At 43.0% G+C, this 19,683-nt stretch overlaps 1 protein-coding gene across 3 annotated transcripts in view; it reads right to left on the bottom strand.

Moving 5' to 3' along the window:
* robo1 (roundabout, axon guidance receptor, homolog 1 (Drosophila)) overlaps positions 1-15,936 on the bottom strand; it is a 327,637-nt gene extending 311,701 nt beyond the window's left edge. For all 3 annotated transcript variants that reach the window (XM_054742443.2, XM_070543614.1, XM_015950995.3), the window contains exon 1: positions 15,801-15,936. The gene's annotated coding sequence lies outside the window, so the exon portion shown is untranslated. The remainder of the gene's footprint in view (positions 1-15,800) is intronic.
* Between the last annotated feature and the right edge of the window lie 3,747 nt (positions 15,937-19,683).

The following is a 19,683-nucleotide window of genomic DNA, read 5'->3' on the forward strand; positions in this document are numbered from 1 at the left end:
GCCGATACTGGAGCTAAGATGTAACATCGTAAAACATCAGTATCGGTTTTAACTCTTAACTCATTCACTGCCAAATGACAACTAAAGTCGTCATTTGCTTGTTTCTACTGTGTGGGCGTTGGAACGAGCCCCCGCACCGTGAGAACAAACATCCCAGCTCCAAAGCCGATCTTCATCCGCATACATCACACATCACGTGATCAGGACGCAGAACATCCATGTGTTAGGACATCGGTTTGGGCTGCTGCTGTAAAAAAAGTGAGGCGCGAACCGGAAAAGCGTCTGCCGTTAAAAATTCGACAACGGATTAAGAAAGAACGGATAACGCTCGAAACGCACGGATTCTTCCTGATGTAAGAGGTGAGTCTCCGCTTTGTTTTGGTTTTTTTGGCGTCGACATCATCCTAGCGCAACGTTCTGTGAATTGTATGGATTGTATTGTAAGGTGTGCCATGTCAAAGACGAATTTCTGCCTCAATTCGAGGTGGACAATAAAGTTTATCTATCTATCTATCTATCTTAAAAAACAGTAAAAACGGTGAGTAACACTGGCAGCGAATGAGTTAATGACAACTTTTCCATACCACGCACATGTTGGACATACAACTCTTCATCTACATCTCCTACAACTGAAAATGTAAAAACGATGGATCTGAGGTTCAGTTTGCGAGATGTCCATGTTTGTTTGGTGCAACCGTGTCAACTTAAATAAAAAGTTTTAATATTCTGCACAAAGTTTAAAGTTTACGTTTGCATGATAGGAGATATGAGATAATGGTTACCTAAAATTAGGGATACAATAATACCACACTTTCCAAACCGATATGATACCAATACTTGGATCTGAATACTCGCCGATACCGATTACCGATACCTATACGTCTACCAGACAAATAGATGCAATGATTTGGAATACAGATTTTATTTTCTTCTCTGCTTTCAACAGGAAAAGACTGCAAGGTAGATAAAAAGTAAAATATATGAATAGAAATCATCACAAAACTAAAATATTAGGTGAACAGAAATGACAAGTTACACTGAAGCCATTTTCAAGCAACTGCATTGGTATCGGTTAACTTTTACCGATACCGGTATTGTATCGGTATCAGTGCATCCCTACCTAAAATTATTTAATTTAATTTGTTTTACCTTCCCCACATATTTTGAATCAGACTACATGGATGTGTCGGACATCGGTAATCGAAGGGCATCATTTTCATCGATGGAAAACTTGAATGAACGCTGCTTGTTCCCAAACTTTCAGCAGTTTAATCAACTCCATCCGCGTCCTCCAAAACTTTTCAGTTATCTTTCTATTTATCGTTTAAAACTAATTGAAGTTCTTCTGTTCCCTTGCATCAGCCAAACCACAGACCACAACAAACCATAAAGCTGGACTTTCATGGTCCACAGTGCACTGCACAAAGATCAAACGTTTGATATGAAACGTGAAAACTAGGAGGGAGAGAAAGCACAGCAGCTGCAGGATGGAGGGAAAAGAGCAGGTAGATAATGAAAACACAGTGGGTTTGAAGTGTCTTGTTGCTGACAGACAGAAGCAGTGGGCCTGAACATGTATGTGGTTCAACAAGCGTCCGACACGGCGGGCCCTTCTCCTGGGGACCGTCAGCCTTCAGCAGAGCACATCATCTCTCCATGAGGATTTCATGACATTAGCCTAAGCTGGCTGTGTAGGTAGGCAAAGACAGCAGCAGTTAGTGTGTGTGATCCACAAACACACTCACAATCACCAATTAGAGCGATCACACACTCTGTAATTAACCAGAGCCCCCTGATTTCAGCTTGTGTAGAACGTAGTCCTATTATCCAGATCTCAAATAAGCACAAACATCTAATTACCTAGCATACAGTAGCTCACAAGCCTAATTAAAGTTAATACATTATGATACTCCAAAATCCAGAGATTACAATGCTGCAAGGTTCTAGTTAATTAAAGTATTCACACACTGACAGGCAGAGATCAGGGCCTCATTTCCCTCAGCCAATTAAAATTCAGGGTCAAAATGAATTCAGCAAAAAAAAAGTTAGTTTCTGTAGTTAAAAATTCTCTACAAGAACATAAAGGTACTAAAGCACTTTTATGTTCTTGTATATATATATATATATATATATATATATATATATATATATATATATATATATATGTATATATATGTATGTGTATATATATATATATATATATATATATATATAAACATATATATATACATACATATATACACATATATACACATATACATTTACATATATACATAAATATATATACCTCCTCGTTTAATAAGCTTAAAGGTAGGGCTGGGGGTAAACGATTATTTTTAAAACGATTATTCTGACGATTATTTTATCGAATAGTCGACTATTCTAATGACTATTTAGAAAATTAATCTAATGATTATTTTTCTATTGCACAATTAAAAAAAACCTGAAAATCTCAAATAAATTCCTCAAAAAAAGTGATAAATTCTTACTGTAAGAGAATAGACACTACAGGCCTTCCATTTTGTATAACACTGCTTTTATTGTGTTGCGGTTGGTTATGTTCTGGTGACGTGTAGAACTTGGGAGAGCAGGCTGCTGCCTGAGAGGTGGTTGGAGACGGAGTGTCTCCATGCTGCTTTGTTTTGGTCACTTATGTGCGTGAGGCGAGTGGTGTTACGACCCTTCCTGGGGAGTTTGGCTCGTGTGCAAAAAGAAAGGGACAATAACGGGATTTAAAAGTTAAAATGATGATCAGGTTTATTTACAACTACGAAAAAACATAAACCTTTCCATCCACAGGTTGGGAATAATAAAACTAATTCTGCCTGTGGGGAATTAAAACAAAAGTACAAATAAGTAGGGATGTCCCACTGGGCAAAGATTACTGGGTTCTGGACCAAAATATGGTCCAAACTCTAAACTGGGTGGTTAAACCAAACTCAAGGTGATATTTTAAACTAAACCGAAAACCCACAACACTCTAAATGTAATAAAAGGGAGATCTGCACCACAAAAAAGATGAACTCTAAACCAAAACGTAACAACGCAAGAAGCTGTTAGCGAAGATGCTAACAGTAGCTTTGCCAACATTAAGTTCATGTTACCAAGTTTAAATAAATCAAAAATACCCAGCAGCAAACAGACCAGCATGGAGGAGAGACTGCTACCACCAAAACAGCTCTCCTAATGTCTGAAAGAAGCTCCTTTATGAAGGGAGAAACGCTCCGGGTGATTTTCTACATCTGCGATAGAGACGAAGCAGCGCATCTGACCCCGGAAGTTGTTGTCCGTTGCCGGGAGACGAAAGCGGGCAAAACAGGAAAATAATCTAGTAGCGGACGGACATTGTTCCGGGTCTTCGGTATTTGGCGGAGATGTTAGTGAAGGCGGAGAAGAGGGCGAACCAGAGGGAAAACGGGCAGATTCCTCCTCTATTTACAAACTCCTGGGGATGCAACAAGTGGGCGCGGTGCGTCGACTACCGGATCTGACGTCGACAAATTTTTAGAATCGAGCCGTCGACGTCATCGAGGCTTCGCTACAGCCCTACTTAAAGGCCCATCACGAAAATCAAACACATAATAAAATTATGTCCTTCCTACAGCAGCAGCGTCAGTTCCCATGTTGCTCAGCAAAACAATTTACACATCCATCAAGATCCAAAGATTTTGCCTGTTTTGATTCAATGCTGAGTACAGCCTAGCTTCATAGTCGTTTCTCTGTCAAAGCAGACTGCAAATAGGTCTTTATGAGCCTGAGAGTTGAAAAACTTTCTTGATTTTTCTTGAATTTATAGCTGCCAGCTGGGGTGGCAGCAGGGGTAGCAAGGCTTTCTTTTAAGGTGGCAACCGCCACCCTACGCCACCCTTGTAGATCCGCTCCTGATCGCAGGTTTTCCTACTATCGTGCATCTCTATCATACATACATACAACATATCCAAGTCGAGCTGCCTCCACAGCTCGAGGAATCGTTTTCTTCTCCTCAAACAAACAGATGGATTAATAGTCGCCAACATTCGCACATGTAGAATCAACCTTGCACCTAGGAGCTCCAAAAAGGTTCATTACCACAAACTGCCTCATTACAGCAATGCATGGTTAGCAGGTAGTCTGTGTAATTATGGTGGGGTGAATGTGACAAAAGCAACAGAGGTAATTTGCTGTCAGGGTCGGGATGTGAACCAGGAGGATAGACTCCTGAGATGTAATTGTTAGTCACACTCTAGCTGTCATGATAAAGCACCGGCTATGACTACGAACGAAAGCTAAGTACTGAACTAAACTAGGATTTATGCCAAAAATCCACGTTTGGCTGAACAAAATGTTGACGTTAATGTTCGAGAATTAGTTCAGAAACAATGAAGAGGAAAAAAATGTTTTGGGATGCAAAGCAGCTCTAAAAGCTCCAAAAAAAAGAGGATTTTGGGCTCAAACTGAGCAAGAGACATATTTAGATGCACCTGATGAAGCTTTGTCCTGCATGAAGACGGAGTCCCGAGTGAGTGCCACTTCAGGCAGGATCTTTATTCAGACGGCGCCTGGCCCGACCCACTCTCCATGTTTGGTTGAATCTAAAGGAGCTTGGTTATGTCTCAGTTCTGACCTCCCTGGGTAAGTTGTTCCTGTCAGGTTTCTACACTCGGAGTTCTGTTTGCTTATATCTAATCTAACAGTTTACCGTCCAATTCCGAGTTTCCTTAACGGGATTTGGGTACATCTTTTCTTTTGCAACCGTAATTATCATTTTAGCAGGATCAACCGTTGGATGTAAAGTTAAGACATTCATTTTAAAATAGAAGACAAACCTTATAAAGCAGAGAGTCTTGAGCAGCTGCTCGACATGCACACCGGTTGATGCAATAAGGCGCCAGAGAGTTGGAAACAATAAAAATTAGATTTGCTAAAATCGTTCTTTAAAGCTTGTTTTATGTATTTTGCTACTTTTTCATCACTTAAACTGCGTTTTATTCGGTGGTGTTGAGAATACAGAACAAACATCTGTTTGTAGTTTTAGAGCTTTTGAAACAAGCAGGATTTCGTCTCTGATAGCAAAAATTATTCTATCGACTCAGGTCTAATGTGAACCAACAGTTTAAAAGGGTGACAAAATAATCTGCCGATAAGGCAGATTATCTTTAAATTAGGAAAAAGTATTTTTTAAGAGTACAATGCTCAAAACAAATGACATGAGAAAAATCATATATGCTCTGAACTCTCAAGGTTCAAGACCCCCCCACCACCACCACACACACACACACACACACACACACACACACTCACTCACTCAAACGAGGCGGTTTTGGCTTGCTTTTAGCACCCCCTAGTGTCCGTTTGTAGAACCAAAAGCAAAACTCATCTCCTCGCTGTGCGTTTGTCTTTAGCTGCTTAATCTAACAGCTGAAACGTCTCCCAGCCTTCCTTAACGTCTACAGGAGTGATTCATCACTAAATTAAACAAATCAGATGTGTTCATGATCTAAAACATGCAAGAAACATGCCGGAGCCAGACTGCAGCACCAGGTGACGGGGGAACACATTTATGACGTCTTTTTAAACGAAATTTTCTAGCGCCACCTGCCTGCTTCACTTAAGTCACTGCTTATTAAAGTCCGTCCAAAATTACCGTGGCCCACCCAAAAATGAGAACCTGGCGCCGCGCCAGTTATAAACCTCTGCAAATTGTTGTTCTTCACTTTATCAAACTCAGACTTTGTACAGCTAATGTCAAGATGTAAAATTATGAATTCAGTCGAGGACATTATGAATTCAGTCGAGCTCTTCCGTCCCTCCCTCTCCTGCTCTCCTTGAACCTGACATCGGCTGTCAGAAGCGGGAGGTGAAGAAGGAGATGAGGCAAGCAGAGTGAGTGCGACGTAAAGAAACCAGACTGGTGTGGAGGTTAGCAAAACAGCTGGAAAAGTGAGGGTGTTGCATCCCCCACATCCCCCACGGGTGCGACGCCCATGTCATGGCTAGCGATAGGGGCTGGGTGGCTTTTCATCAACCATGTAAAGCAGGGCTATATATTCAATTCTGGGCCTCGGGGGCCGGTGTCCACCACGTTTTGGTTTTAACCCTGCTTCAACACAACCGATTGATATGATATGATATGATAGGATATCCTTTATTGTCATTAAATGATTGCACATTCAACGAAATTTCCTAGAGCTCCACATTAGGCATCCGCTAAAAATACTAAGAAAAATAGTTAAAACAAGTACAATATGCACCATGCAATAAAAAACAAAAACATTACAAAATACAATAAATAATATCAATAGGGTTGATTTTTCTGTCCATTCAGGGTTCTAATAGCCCAGGGAAAGAAACTCTTCCTCAGTCTGTCGGTCCTGCAGCTGAGGGATCTGAACCTTTTCCCAGATGGCAGCATGGCAAAAAGGTAGTGGTTTGGGTGGTTAATGTCCCTGGAGATGGTACTTGCTCTAGTGAGACACCTCTGCAGGGCAATAGTGTCCAAGGAGGGAAGGGTGCATCCAATCACCTTTTCCGCCGCTCTAATGACCCTCTGGTATCTGTTTTTATCAGCTACTGTGCATCCCGCGTACCACACAGGGATAGCGTAAGTCATCACGCTCTCAATGACTGCTCGATAAAAAGACACCAAGAGGTTGGTCTGCAGCCTATTCCACTTCAGGACTCTCAAGAAGTGCAGCCGCTGTTGTGCTTTTTTGACCAAGGCAGTGGTATTGATTGTCCATGACAGATCCTCAGAGATGTAAATCCCGAGAAACTTAAAGGAGGGAACTCTCTCCACCTCAGCTCCTTTAATGCAGAGAGGGCGGGGGGCATCCTTACTCCTTCGGAAGTCAATAACCATCTCCTTGGTCTTCTTGATGTTAAGAGAGAGGTTATGATCATCACACCATTCTGATAAATGGCAAACCTCATCTCTGTATGCTGCGTCATCGTTGTTATGGATAAGACCTACAAGAGTGGTGTCATCTGCAAACTTAATGATCTTATTAGAGCGATGAATAGGAATGCAGTCATGGGTGTAGATGGTGAACAGCAGGGGGCTTAGCACACAGCCCTGAGGGGAACCGGTGCTTAGCATCAGAGTGGATGACCGCTTGTCACCAAACCTGACAGCCTGTGGGCGATTGGTGAGGAAATCTTTGATCCAGCCACAGGTGGTAGGGGGGAGGTTCAGGTTAATCAACTTGGCTACAAGGATGTTCGGGATTATGGTATTAAAAGCAGAGCTAAAATCAATAAAAAGCATTCTAACGGAGGTGCCGGGGTTCTCCAGATGTTGCAAAGAGGAGTGGAGAGCATTAGATATGGCATCCTCAGTAGACCTGTTTGCTTTATATGCAAACTGGCAGGGATCCATGCTGGGTGGGAGGAAGTCCTTGATATGTTTTTGCACCAGCTTCTCAAAGCACTTGGTCACCACCGGTGTGATTGCTATGGGTCTGTAATCATTGAGACTGTTGATTGTAGTAGACTTGGGAAGTGGGACTATTGTTGTTGATTTCAAACAATAGATTCAAATCAGCAGGTGATTAACAGGCTTCTGCAGAGCCTGATGAGCTGCAGCACAGGTGATCCAACCACTGAATCAAGAGTGTTGGACTAGAGCAACAACTCAAATGTGCTGGATACCGTCCCTCGAGGCCCGGAATCGAGTAACCCTGCTGTAAAGGATCATTTTAGCAAAAAACCTGATTCATCTGGGTGTTTATCCCACAAATCTGACTGCCAGTTTGCATATTTAGCCATAATAAATTTTGAAATCATCATCATTTAATTATGTCTTGGCAGCAAGTTTTGTTGGAAAACACAAGGAACTCCGTCACTTTTAATATGTTTTCATTGTGATGAATGCACAGATTAAACCACTTCATCTTCCCGGGAGATGGAAAACCTTCAGGCTTATTGGGTTTCTTTTAATCAATCACAACACAACCAGTGCTGTGTCCCATATTCTCCCAAAGTTGGCTTTAATCCCATTTCTCCCGTGACAAATATGAAAAACATGTTTGAAGTTAGTGTAACCATCTGTTGTTGTTGTATACTAATAAATCCAGAGAGGACATCTTGGGAGGACAGCTACTTTCCCGGCCCAGCGGGGAAGCGACCTTGGCACTGTCGTCTATCTTAGACAGGAGTTAGATCTTCGGACACACGGGAAGGTAACCAATCATGTAAGATCAGCTGTTGTTCCAATAAAACACTGGAGGAAAAAGATGTTTGGATGAAGACGTCCGCTTACAAAAATCCCTCCATATTGGGGGTGGGGGTGTTCTACATCGGTCATCTGATAGGGAAGATGAGACGTTAGAAATAATCCAGCGCCAGCACAGGCGACTTCTGACCTGGCCGTCAGGTGAGTAATGTGGAGAGGTTGAGGGTGAACAAGGTCGCGAGGGAGGCGGACAGCGACAGGAGGGAGGACAGGTGGGACGAGGGCGTCGCTGTGCGGCGTTCTCACTCAGTCGCCCTGAGGCTGGCTGTGTTTACGGAGCTGTCAGTAACGCGGTGGAGTCGGTCCCAGGAGGCTAGGGCCACCAGGGCGATGAGAAAATAATAGCTTCTTGTGTCAAGAGCTTCAAGGGACAGAGGTCTGATGGACACGTCTGGGAATTAAAGCCAGCCGATGGGACGTGGGCCATCCTGGATTTAAATACAAGAGCTCAAACTGGGATAGAGAGAAAAAACAAACCAGTCTGCTTACTGCAGGGCCGGTAACCAGCAGGTTTTGTGGTTTTTCTGCTTCAACACGCTTGATTAGCTGGTTGAATCACCCGTGCAGCAGCTCATCAGGCTCTGCAGAAGCCTGTTAATCACCTGCTGATTGAAATCAGGTGTGTTGAAGCAGGTTAAAACGAAAATTTGCTGGATACCGGCCCTCGAGGACACCCCTGGCTTACTGGTATCGATATTTGTCACCATGTGTTCGCCAACACAAAACAGAGGTACAGAGGTCAAAGTTAGTTTATATTTTGTGCACAAATAACTGAACAATTTTGTAAAAATGTTCAAATTTGACGTTTACATATTTGCCTTCTCGGTTACTTCATCTCACCGACAGAAACCTTAAATTCTCGACTATCTGGAAATGAAATCAAACCAAACACTAAGTGGAACTACAAAACACATGTACTCAAGAACATGTTCTGTCTCACATTAACTTCAAACATCTGTGAGAAGATTTTGATGGCTGCCGCGCTGGAGGGAGATCAATTTTAAAGAGCAAGTCACCCCCAAATCAACTTTTTTATCTGATAAACTACATAAATGCGTGTCTAATCATGCTGCAGACACGTGTCGTCAATAGTTTTGTACTTTAGGGCATTTTAGTTAAAATTTAAATTTTCTGCCTAAAACTGTCAGTGTTGTGCCGTTGTCAGGTAAAAACTCTGCACTGCATTTGAATTTAAATCTGCCATCGCTATTGGCTAAGAGGTACCCTAGAACGTTAGCTGTACCATATGATGTCACAATGTCGTTGTGAGCCTGTGTGTGTGTGTGTATTTGTTAGCGGCTCCGCCCTCTCGGCCTGCCAGGCAACAGCATTTGTTGCATTTTTCAAACAGGAAGTGGGAGTTGAGTAATCCTCTGGTAGGGGCGACTTGCTCTTTAACAATAGTTTTATGTTTTTGATCGTGTATCATTTAATGGCCACTGCCGGTGACAAAAAGCAAACAGGAATGTACGAGTTTAAATTAAGCACAATTTATCTAATTTAATCCCTCATGGTTAAGGTAATACAAGAGTGTGGCGACATATGAATTAAACACACATACATGTAATAGGAACTTTTATGGAAAAGTTAAAATAGTTTTGGAGTACCTCAGGGTTCTGTTTTGGGACACTTTCTTTTCACAATGGTAATACTTTTAAGGTGTGTGCTGGCAAGAATCTGGGAATCTGGTTTCACAATAGAGGAGACGATGCGATATATCGCGATACTAAAAGCCAGACGGTATTTGCAATTTTTAAGACCGACTTTAAAGCTGCTATAGCAAATCTACAGAACAAGCTAGGTTTTGAATGCAAAGACAGTCATGTAACAGTCACCCCTCCCCTCGAGAATCTTCCCTGAGACGCTTCTGCCAGAACCAGAGACCCACACTGCCAGAGTAAAAGAGAACGTGCTAAACACCAGTCGCCGTTTCCTAGGTCCAAATGTTATTTGTTGTTTGTGACTTTGAACGGTGCTTTTGTTTTTGGGCCTCTGGTAGTTTGTCCTAAATGGCCTGTATTTGATATAGCGCCTTCTAGAGTCCTGGGACCCCCAAGGCGCTTTACAACACAATCAGTCATTCACCCATTCACACACACATTCACACGCTGGTGGGGATGAGCTACAATGTAGCCACAGCTGCCCTGGGGCGCACTGACAGAGGCAAGGCTGCCGAGCACTGGCGCCACCGGTCCCTCCGACCACCACCAGCAGGCAAGGTGGGTTAAGTGTCTTGCCCAAGGACACAACGACAGCCACAAACTGAGCGGGGCTGGAACCTGCAACCTTCCGATTATGGGGCGAGCATTTAACTCCTGTGCCACCATCGCCCCCTACAGTTTAGGTGGTAGCAGTCGGCTGTTTCTCTTTCTGATATTATTGAGCGGAGAACCTCTGACGCCAGTGGTGTTCTGTTGTTAAATGCACGAGTGAGTAAAGAATGGAGGGCAAAATCCGTATGGTCAAATAGTTGCTTCTGGTCCGAAATGTGTTATTGATGTTTTTAGACAAATGTGAGAAAACCACTTAGTTCATTTTCTAAAAATCTCTACGATAACTTTAAAGCTATGTTAGAACGTTTAAGAGGCACAAAAAATATTTTAAGCTAATTTCCTTTCAAAATTTGCCGTAGCAGCTTCTTTGGAAAACTCCGGCCAGATGCTTTAAGACACATCCAGTGTTTTTGCAAGACCTTGTTCCGTCAGCATCAAGGCAGTAAAAACTGCTGCCACCTAGCGGCCGGAGTGTGAATTGCACCACACAATAGAAATGTAGTAAATGCTTGTGTATAAATTCTCAATAAAAACACAGCTTTTAAATATATTTTCAGTTTCTTAACAGAAAACAGAAATACTTTCTTACATCCCTGAGAAATACCACGAATCTGTCCAATCAGCATGGCCACTGGTCACGAACGGAACTGTAAACCACTGCTATCCACAAAATCCAGCTTTAAAACAGAGCAAAGCTCCATTAAGGGGCTGAACGATAGCCTAGTGGAGCTCATCATTAGCCCAAACACTCTGAAATCATGGGGCAGCATCTGTTTTCTGCACATCCTCCCACATCAGTGCTCAGAGCAGTATCGGCCTCGGGGAAGGGGGGCGTGCAGACGACTATTCCCCTGCCCCTTACCATGAATAACAATCTCTACCTCCAGGTAATTAAAGGGGACAAACGATGTCCACGGGGCCACACTAGCCCATCATTAACAAAGCACAACTATTGCAAGATGTGTACACACAGGAGGAGAAAAAGACTCTTCACACATCTGTTCAGGAAACATAACGGTCATTGATTTTGAGTGGCTTACGAGAGAGCGCAATTCATTGCATCTACTGCATGGAATAATCCATGTATCGTCTCTTCCCTTCGTTAATACAGTGACCCCCACCCCCCACCCTGATGTAGAGTGGGTCTAGATTCTTATGTGGAGGTTTATCACCCTAATGGTGTGTTGCAGGTAGAAGGAGAAGATAAATATCGATGTGGGGAAACACAGGAGGATGAATTTTCATCCTGTTTCGTGAGTTCAGTGCATGCTTCACGCATGTTAAAGATCGGGCTTTTACTTTTGAGTTTGGGTGTTTGCCAACAGTTAATCACAAACACCAGCTGCATGGACAATAACTAATATCGGAACCAGTGCTAAGGGCATCAAACAGCTTAGTGTGTTTCCATGTTCTCTCAAACACTGATGTAGTTTAAACAGAGGACTGGGCTGGTGAGTGGATCTACAAAAATCCCTTTTCATTAGAAAAGCCGAGGCTGAAAACCTTCGAGAACCATTGATTTTGTTATCTGTTTGGATAGGTCCCGTCTCTCACCTTTCTTCAGCTTTTTTAGGTATTATGTTTAGAAGAGAGCTGCTTAATTGGGTTTGCCAATTCTCATCCGTCTTTTTCACATCTTGGAAAAGTTTGGATTAGTTGGCGTTTGCTGGCATTTGGTTCACAGCAGGATAATGATGCAGACGTTTGACCCCCACCCCACCAACAGTCTTAAGGATGCACACACACTGTAGCAGCTCTAATGATAATCTTATCAGATAATCCTAACATGTGTGGTGTGTTATGAGTGCCTGATCTACTCAGGAGGACACTGGGACGACTTTAATTATAAATCCAGGCTTTCAAATGTGTTGGATCGTCTTGGTCGGATTTAAAGAGCAAACAAGCGTGCTGCCTATGGAATGTGACGTGTAATAAATCAGAAAGTGAGGTGCTTGAAGCATGCTGCATGCTCCTCCTCCGCTACTTTTTGCTTACTCCAAAGTCTCCTTTGATCTAGCAGGATTTCCCGTCTGACCAGGAAACATCGTGTGTGAATTCGGTTTGAATATACTTTTTTTTCCGAGTTGCCGCGCACCACACACTGTAGGATCAAAACCGGCATGTCTGAATTTATTCACCACCACGTGTTTAGCTTTGAAAATTTAAAAATCCTGCTGTGTGAACCGGTCCTTAGCTAGACCAAAACCGGTTTAACACATGTTTGACACACGTCAGATTTTTGACACTAGACTCTTCAGAATCATCTTTTAGACGTCAGTGAACTGTGAAGTCTCTCTACGCGTCCGACAGAAAGCCTTTGAATGTTAGCCTTGTTCGTGCTGAAGCCACTGAGCTCATCTTCTGGTGCAGAAGCACGAAGCAGTTCAACACAAACCAGTTCATCAACGAGGCTCAACACACCAAATGTCACCTGTAACGTCAAGGAGCGACGACTCCTCTCATCGTGTTTCGGTTACGGAGAGAACAGGAAGTCTTCACGCTAACCAAAGTCATGCTTTCTGTGGCTTCTTTTAACGTCGCTGTGGAGCATTAAATGCACGCTGATCCTGAGACAAATCACCAAACACACTCCAGCCACATTTTCCACCTCTTCCATTTCACACTTTGTGGAGCTGTGCATCAGTGCAGCATTACCGCCTTTAAACGCACCAAATACCTCTTCCATGGCAGTGAGCTCTTACAGTAAATAGAACTAAAACTAGCCCAGCCAAGAAAATATGACAGCAAAAAAGCACTAATAGCCCTCATGAATAAATCCAAAGTACCATCAATGTTTTATCGTTTAAATACATGCATTTGTGTCACGCTCTGCATAAATGAGCGATTTTAGAAGCAGCCCCAAATAACTTTGTGCACATTTGGGTACACAAACACAAAATGCCTTGTGTGACAGATTTCCGTACAGCTCACTCACATTTAGCAGCACCCGTCTCCATATGGTGCTGTGAGTTGTGAGTCTGATTTATACAACAGTGAATCTCCTAGAGTCCATCAGAGAACTTAATCCACGTCTTCGATCACCGTCTCCTCTATCCGTCTTCTTTTAAAAAGCACTCATTTACTCATCGTCTCCAATTTCCTCACAGCATTTGTGCATAAAATAAGTAAGATGCATGATGAAGTTGCATCTCATTTAGTCTTAATGGAAATAATCCAAAGAAAACGTCTAAACTGCTCAGGCTTTGCTACATTTTTTCCACCCAAACTGCAAAATCCACAAGTACAGATTTTTCTCAAAGATGACTAATTGACTCGCCACCGTGGGTGACTGACGGGCCATCCACAGGGCGCCATAATGGCGGTGTCACGAGGGAATGATGAGACCAGATGATGGCCAGCAGCACTCGACCTTTTGCATGCAAGGTCGGGTGTCAGAGGGAACAGGATCTCCATGATGTAGGACCCGGAGCCTCAGGGGTCTGTGGGGATAAGCGCTGGGCGACGGGGAGCCTGCAAGTTTTTCAATCAGGCAGCCTTGCAGGAAGCTGGTTTCATGGGTTTTGGCAGTGAAATGAAAAATAAAAACAATAAAATTGAAATCAATCGCCATTAGCCTGGGGCGCTGAAACATCTTCAGGGTGGAGGAAGATGAAGAAGAGTGATGGTGACTTCCTTCATCATTTTCCTTCCACAAAAGGTTATTAGGGTTTTTTTAGGGTTGTTTCCCATAGAGACGAGCACGTGTGTGGCGCTTTTGCCCTCTGTTTACCAGTGAGAAAGAATCTTCCACTGACTGCAAACATTCTGCAGCTCTAGGGATTCAGAAATCTTCATTCACACGTTCGTTATGTTGTTGGTTTTGCTCACTGGGTATTAACGTCGTCTTCATTTTCTGCTTCCTGTCTTGTTTCCAAATATGTCTAATCCTGTTAGATGAAATCTATTAAAGTTCTGCCACACACATAATTTACATGTCTGGCGATAAGCCTCCAATTTGCCATGAAGGCATATCTGGTCTGGATTAGAGAGACTTACTCCGACAGTCGCAGACGTGTGACCCAGCAGTTCACAGTGGGCAAAGTCACCCGTTCCACAACTCAAGAACAGCAGACAGGGACCTGTGCTTCCATTTTTGTTTCACTGTGGTTCAGATTAAACATATTGATATGAAAATAACCCTGAATAGGAATAATTCTGGTTGGACACAAAAAGAAAATGAGATAAAACCGTTGTTGAAACCATAGTTTCATTTTACAACAGTAACTTTGTCAGTGGAGAGAACAGCTTTTGGTTCTTGCAACACAGTTTAGCCTGTAAATATATCATTTTTGTCGAATAGAAATTGAGGTTTGTGAGGAGAGATGCACACTTTTTCGAAAGATTCAGCAACTCATTTTTGTTCCATGTGAACTGGAAGAAAAAGGCTAAACCAGCCAAAGCACTACATTATTTGAAAAAGTGAATCAGCCCGTAAATTTCTGGTGATCCTCTCCTTACAGCTAAGACTGGCTCCACTTTTCTGTAAAAACCCTGACAGGTGCATCTGTGACGTGAATAACATTAGATTAAGAGCATCAGAGAAATAATGCCTATTCAAGTCTTACTTAAATCTACCAATTGGAAGTGTCTAGAAGGCTGAAGACTCTTTATAAACACTAAAACGGCAGCACGGTCTTGTTTAAGGTGATTTTTCCTCTTTGCGCAGCGCTGCTGTAACAGCTGGCTTATCCCTCGCGCGCACCGCGAATCATTCACTATCTGCAGGCGCCTGGATAAACAAATAAGCCTCGTAACGCTCTGCGTTAAATCATAACCTCTGCTCTACAGAAACAAGGCACGCGCACAGGAAGCGTCGCTCTTGTCTCATCCTGTCATGCTGCAGGAGCCATGTGGCCAGCTAGGAAACTTTCAGCACCAAAGAGAGAAGACAGCTCCGTTAGAAGAGGCGGGCTGTTTTCTCTCTCTCTCTCTCTCTCTCACACACACACACACACACACACACACACACACACACACATACACATACACATACACACACATACACATACACATACACATACACACACATACACATACACATACACACACACACACACACACACACACACCTAAGTCTGAAATAGAAAACTTATCAAAACGCACGTCTGCGTAATGGCACAAAGATTTACGCACAGCCTAATTGGAGCTCCTGCGCTTGTGGAGCGCATTCTGAGACTCTGCTGCCTCTTCTGAGAATCACACCATAAACGCTGCTCCGTTTGCCTCCACACCGGCACATCAAGCTCCTGTTTCCCCAAACTGCACGCGCCACTACGTTTACCGCCACGCATATGAATCAAAAGGTAAAATGAACTCACCTTGCCAAAATCACGCACAGCTCTCCGCAAGCGTTTGCCTCCTAAAAGCAGAAGTGATCCATCCTGTTTGGGTCCGTAAAACTTTTATTCGCCGCGCGCCCGGATAAGCCCGACACGGTGGAGTCTACAAGTCACGGCGTGAGTGGAGGCGGGTGGGGATCCGTTCTATAAAAACGGCAATCCAGACCAAATTCCTTGGATGAAGCTGATCCGTCAGAAGGAGAAAACGAACATATCCTATCAGGTTGTGAGGCTACATGCGGTCGGTGCAGCAGCGGCGGAGACTGAGCGCATCCGAACCTGTCCATGCTGCTTTAGCAGAAACCAGCCGCGTCAGCCTCCTGGGTCCTAAAGCTGCGCTGAACACACAACCACAGGACCTAAAATAGCCTGATAATAAATAAATAAACAAAGACAAGAATAATGTTTATTTCATCTCTAAAAAATATAAAAACTCATCCAAAATATCAGAAAAAGCTCATTCAAGGAATTTTATTTTCCCCATAATTTTCTCCTTTTTGGGCTCAAATTGTCATCTTTTTCAGGCCATCTTCAGACACCATAAACAACACACAGCTTGGTTTATGAGCATTATGATTTTAGGAAAAATGTCAAAATATTATCCTTTTCTGGGAGCCAATCATCACAGCTGAAATGTGGCTCGTAAATTAAAACAACCCTCATGAGTTTTTTTACACTTTAAGCTACTGCTTTCAAACTGATTTCAATGGTTCTTCAGCCAGAAACCTGATCAGCTTCACTTTGGACATCTAGCCATCTGCTGACCAGAAACTGCACCTAACAGTTTGGGGAAGGAACACTAGTGGAAGGTCTCTACTTTATAGCAACAGCTGGTGCTGGCATGTTTATGTATTAAGCAGAAGCTTTTGTCCAACGTGACTTACAAATGACTAAGTGTTGTGTGGTGGGGTGAGTACTCCTCCATCTCTATAACATCTTTGAGTTCTTCATTTCAGAAGAGGGAACTGACCAGCTGCGGGGCATTAGTAATCAGCGGCAGCTGCAGCTCCTCAGGTCTAGTGATGGGAATTCCGGCTCATTTTAGAGAGCCGGTTCTTTTGGCTCAGCTCACCAAAAAGAGCCGGCTCTTTCGGCTCCCAAGTGGCTCCTCAGATTTTCTGTTGCATAGAGTACATTTATAACCAAAATAATGCAAAACTATGTGTAAAATGATTTACTAATGTAAAAAAATGCTATATATCAAATATTTATCATTTCTATGGATTTAATAACTGAACAGGTTTCAGAAATCTCCACTTTCCAACTGCTGTCTCTCTCTCTCTCTCTCTCTCTCTCTCTCTCTCTCTCTCTCTCTCTCACACACACACACACACACACACACACACACACACACACACACGTTGACCAATCGCCTGTGGCTTTCAACTAAGCAAAAGGGGAGGGGACGGCTCCCAATGACGAGCCGGCTCCCGTCGTTCACTTCAAAGAGCCGGCTCTTAGAGCCGGTTCGTTCGCGACCGACACATCACTCCTCAGGTCATCCGCAGCAGAGCTCTATTTAATAGGAGAGGGAACTACTACACTTCGCTGGATGATTAGCTACTCACGGTAGTATCTGGCCTCTCGTTCTAGGATAATGCTTGGTTTCTACTCTGATAATTTGCTGTTATAGTTATTGGAAAGTTTTGGATAATTCATGGATTCTTGTGTTGGATCTTTTTGGACTCAAGTTTGTATTTCTCTCCAGGATTCTTGGACAACCTTCCCTGACGCTCTGGGTTTGTTGGATCTGATCCTCCATCCGAGAAGCGGAACCAGTACTGGATTACTCACCGGGAAAGAACCATAACCTACCTGGACTTCACAGTTCGCCTCTCCTCTTATCCTCTGCCACCCCGCCTGGCTCCCTCTCCTGGACTCACCCCTTCACCCCACCTGCCCTCCTCGACCTCCTCCACCTGCAGAACTTTGGACTCTCTCTGGCTCCAGCTAATCTGGGACTATTCCAGGGACACTTTTTGTTAGATTCCTGCAATAAATCATTGTTTTGAACTTTCCACTTTTTCATGTGATTCTTCATGTCGTGGGTTAAACACATTCCCAGGAACATGACACTAAGTGGTAGCCAGTACTAGTAGCAGTTAGCTTTTTCGATTCACCGTCTGTCATAAAAAAGCATAAAAAGTACTTAAAACTTAACTCATTTTTACGTCTGGAACCCGAAGAGTAATGTCTTTGGAGGCAAAGCAAAGTGCTAAAACCAGAGTGAGCATCGATGCGGCCTACAAAAGTTTGAAGGAGGCTACAAAATCACAAACTGATGGTGACCTGGCTTTGTTGTTGATGACCTTGTAAGTTTGTATTTTTTGTCCAACAGTGTGGATCTTTTTACTTTGTGGCTTATGTTGGTATCTGTTGGCTGGTGTTAGCATTAGCTCGTTGTTAGCGCTAGATATAGAAGGCTGCTGGACGGTTGTTTACGAGTCTCATCTCCAGAGTGCAGAATCAGAATCACACTGATGCTCCTGCAGCCACACAAACTCTAAGTCAGAAATACTGAAACTAGACCTAATTAGGGAAGGGTGATTTTAAAAACGGATTTTTGATTATTTTCGGTAAACCTCTTTAGAGGAGCTCATCACTCAAATATTGGATCTGTGTCGTGTGTTTTGGTTGGAGACATTTTTTTTTCTACCACAGTAAAACAAAAACAAGGACAGAAGATAATGAATTTCTACATTGATGCATTTATGTATTCCATCATCCTCTGGAATCAGCATCACTTCATGCATTATGCTTCTCGTGTCTACTTTACCAGCCCAAAACATTTGGAATTCAACTATTCATATTTATGTTTTCTATATAATTTATACCTGCGTGTTTTTCTATAAAAGTAAAAATGAGCACAACCTCCTCAACTCCTGTCAGTCACTGCAGAGGCTGAATTTTAGAAACGAACAGAACAAAAATCCCTCCTGCTTTTCTTCCCTGCTGCATCTTCGAGGTCCACGTGGTTCAGAGGTCACATCTGGAGGGGCTGGAGAACACAGATTTGTCTTACTTCTGCTCAGACTCATGAGCCGACCCACCAACACGTGAAGAAACCGTCAGTGAGCTACAGAGATGTTTCAGGATTAGCTGTAAATCCACAGGAAAGATAAATATTTCACACTAATTGATTTCAGGTCTTTATTTAGCAGTTTGCAAATGGCTGCCAACACCAACGTAGACAATGTGCTTCAAAACGTGCAGAGCAAACATAAGGAGACATTAATAATAGCAGAAGTTTGATTTTAAGATTGCAAAAAGATAAATAGAGAAAATGTAACAGACTTGCGGCGTGGGCTGGATGGATCCTTTATTATCAGTCAGCAACTGGAGGAGTTACTCAAATCCTCTTTGATGAGGGATATTCTCACGCCGCAGCACAAAAGTGATGTGTATCGCCACACTGAGAAGTTGAAGCAAAGAGTACCCCCCCCCCCCCCCCACCGGACACCTACTCGCTCCACAAAACTGTTGAGTGCTGTGTCTGGCCAGTAGAGCGCCGTAGGACAGTGTCAAATATGAAACTGGTCAAGTTCCTAACTCAACAGTCACTGAGATCAATGTTAAAGCTCTAGCTTAAGCTTAAAAGGCTTATAAACTATCTTTTAATGATTAGTTCTGATTATAAATGGTCACTCTGAGTTTTCATGCAGGCTGAACATGAAAACACTCACCTAAACCTGTCTCCTTTGTTAGTTTCTGATAGAAAATAGACAGTGAAATGCTATAATTTGAATATCATCACACTGTGATGTCACACTGCCCACAGGAAGGCCTTTTATTTATTTTTTACAGTGAGGAGGGAGAGCGGAGAGTGCGTTTGAATTTGCAACATTGCTGAAGGAGTTGTTAG

Source organism: Nothobranchius furzeri, chromosome 13 (genome assembly GCF_043380555.1).
Source record: "Nothobranchius furzeri strain GRZ-AD chromosome 13, NfurGRZ-RIMD1, whole genome shotgun sequence".
Classification (NCBI taxonomy): Eukaryota; Metazoa; Chordata; class Actinopteri; order Cyprinodontiformes; family Nothobranchiidae; genus Nothobranchius; species Nothobranchius furzeri.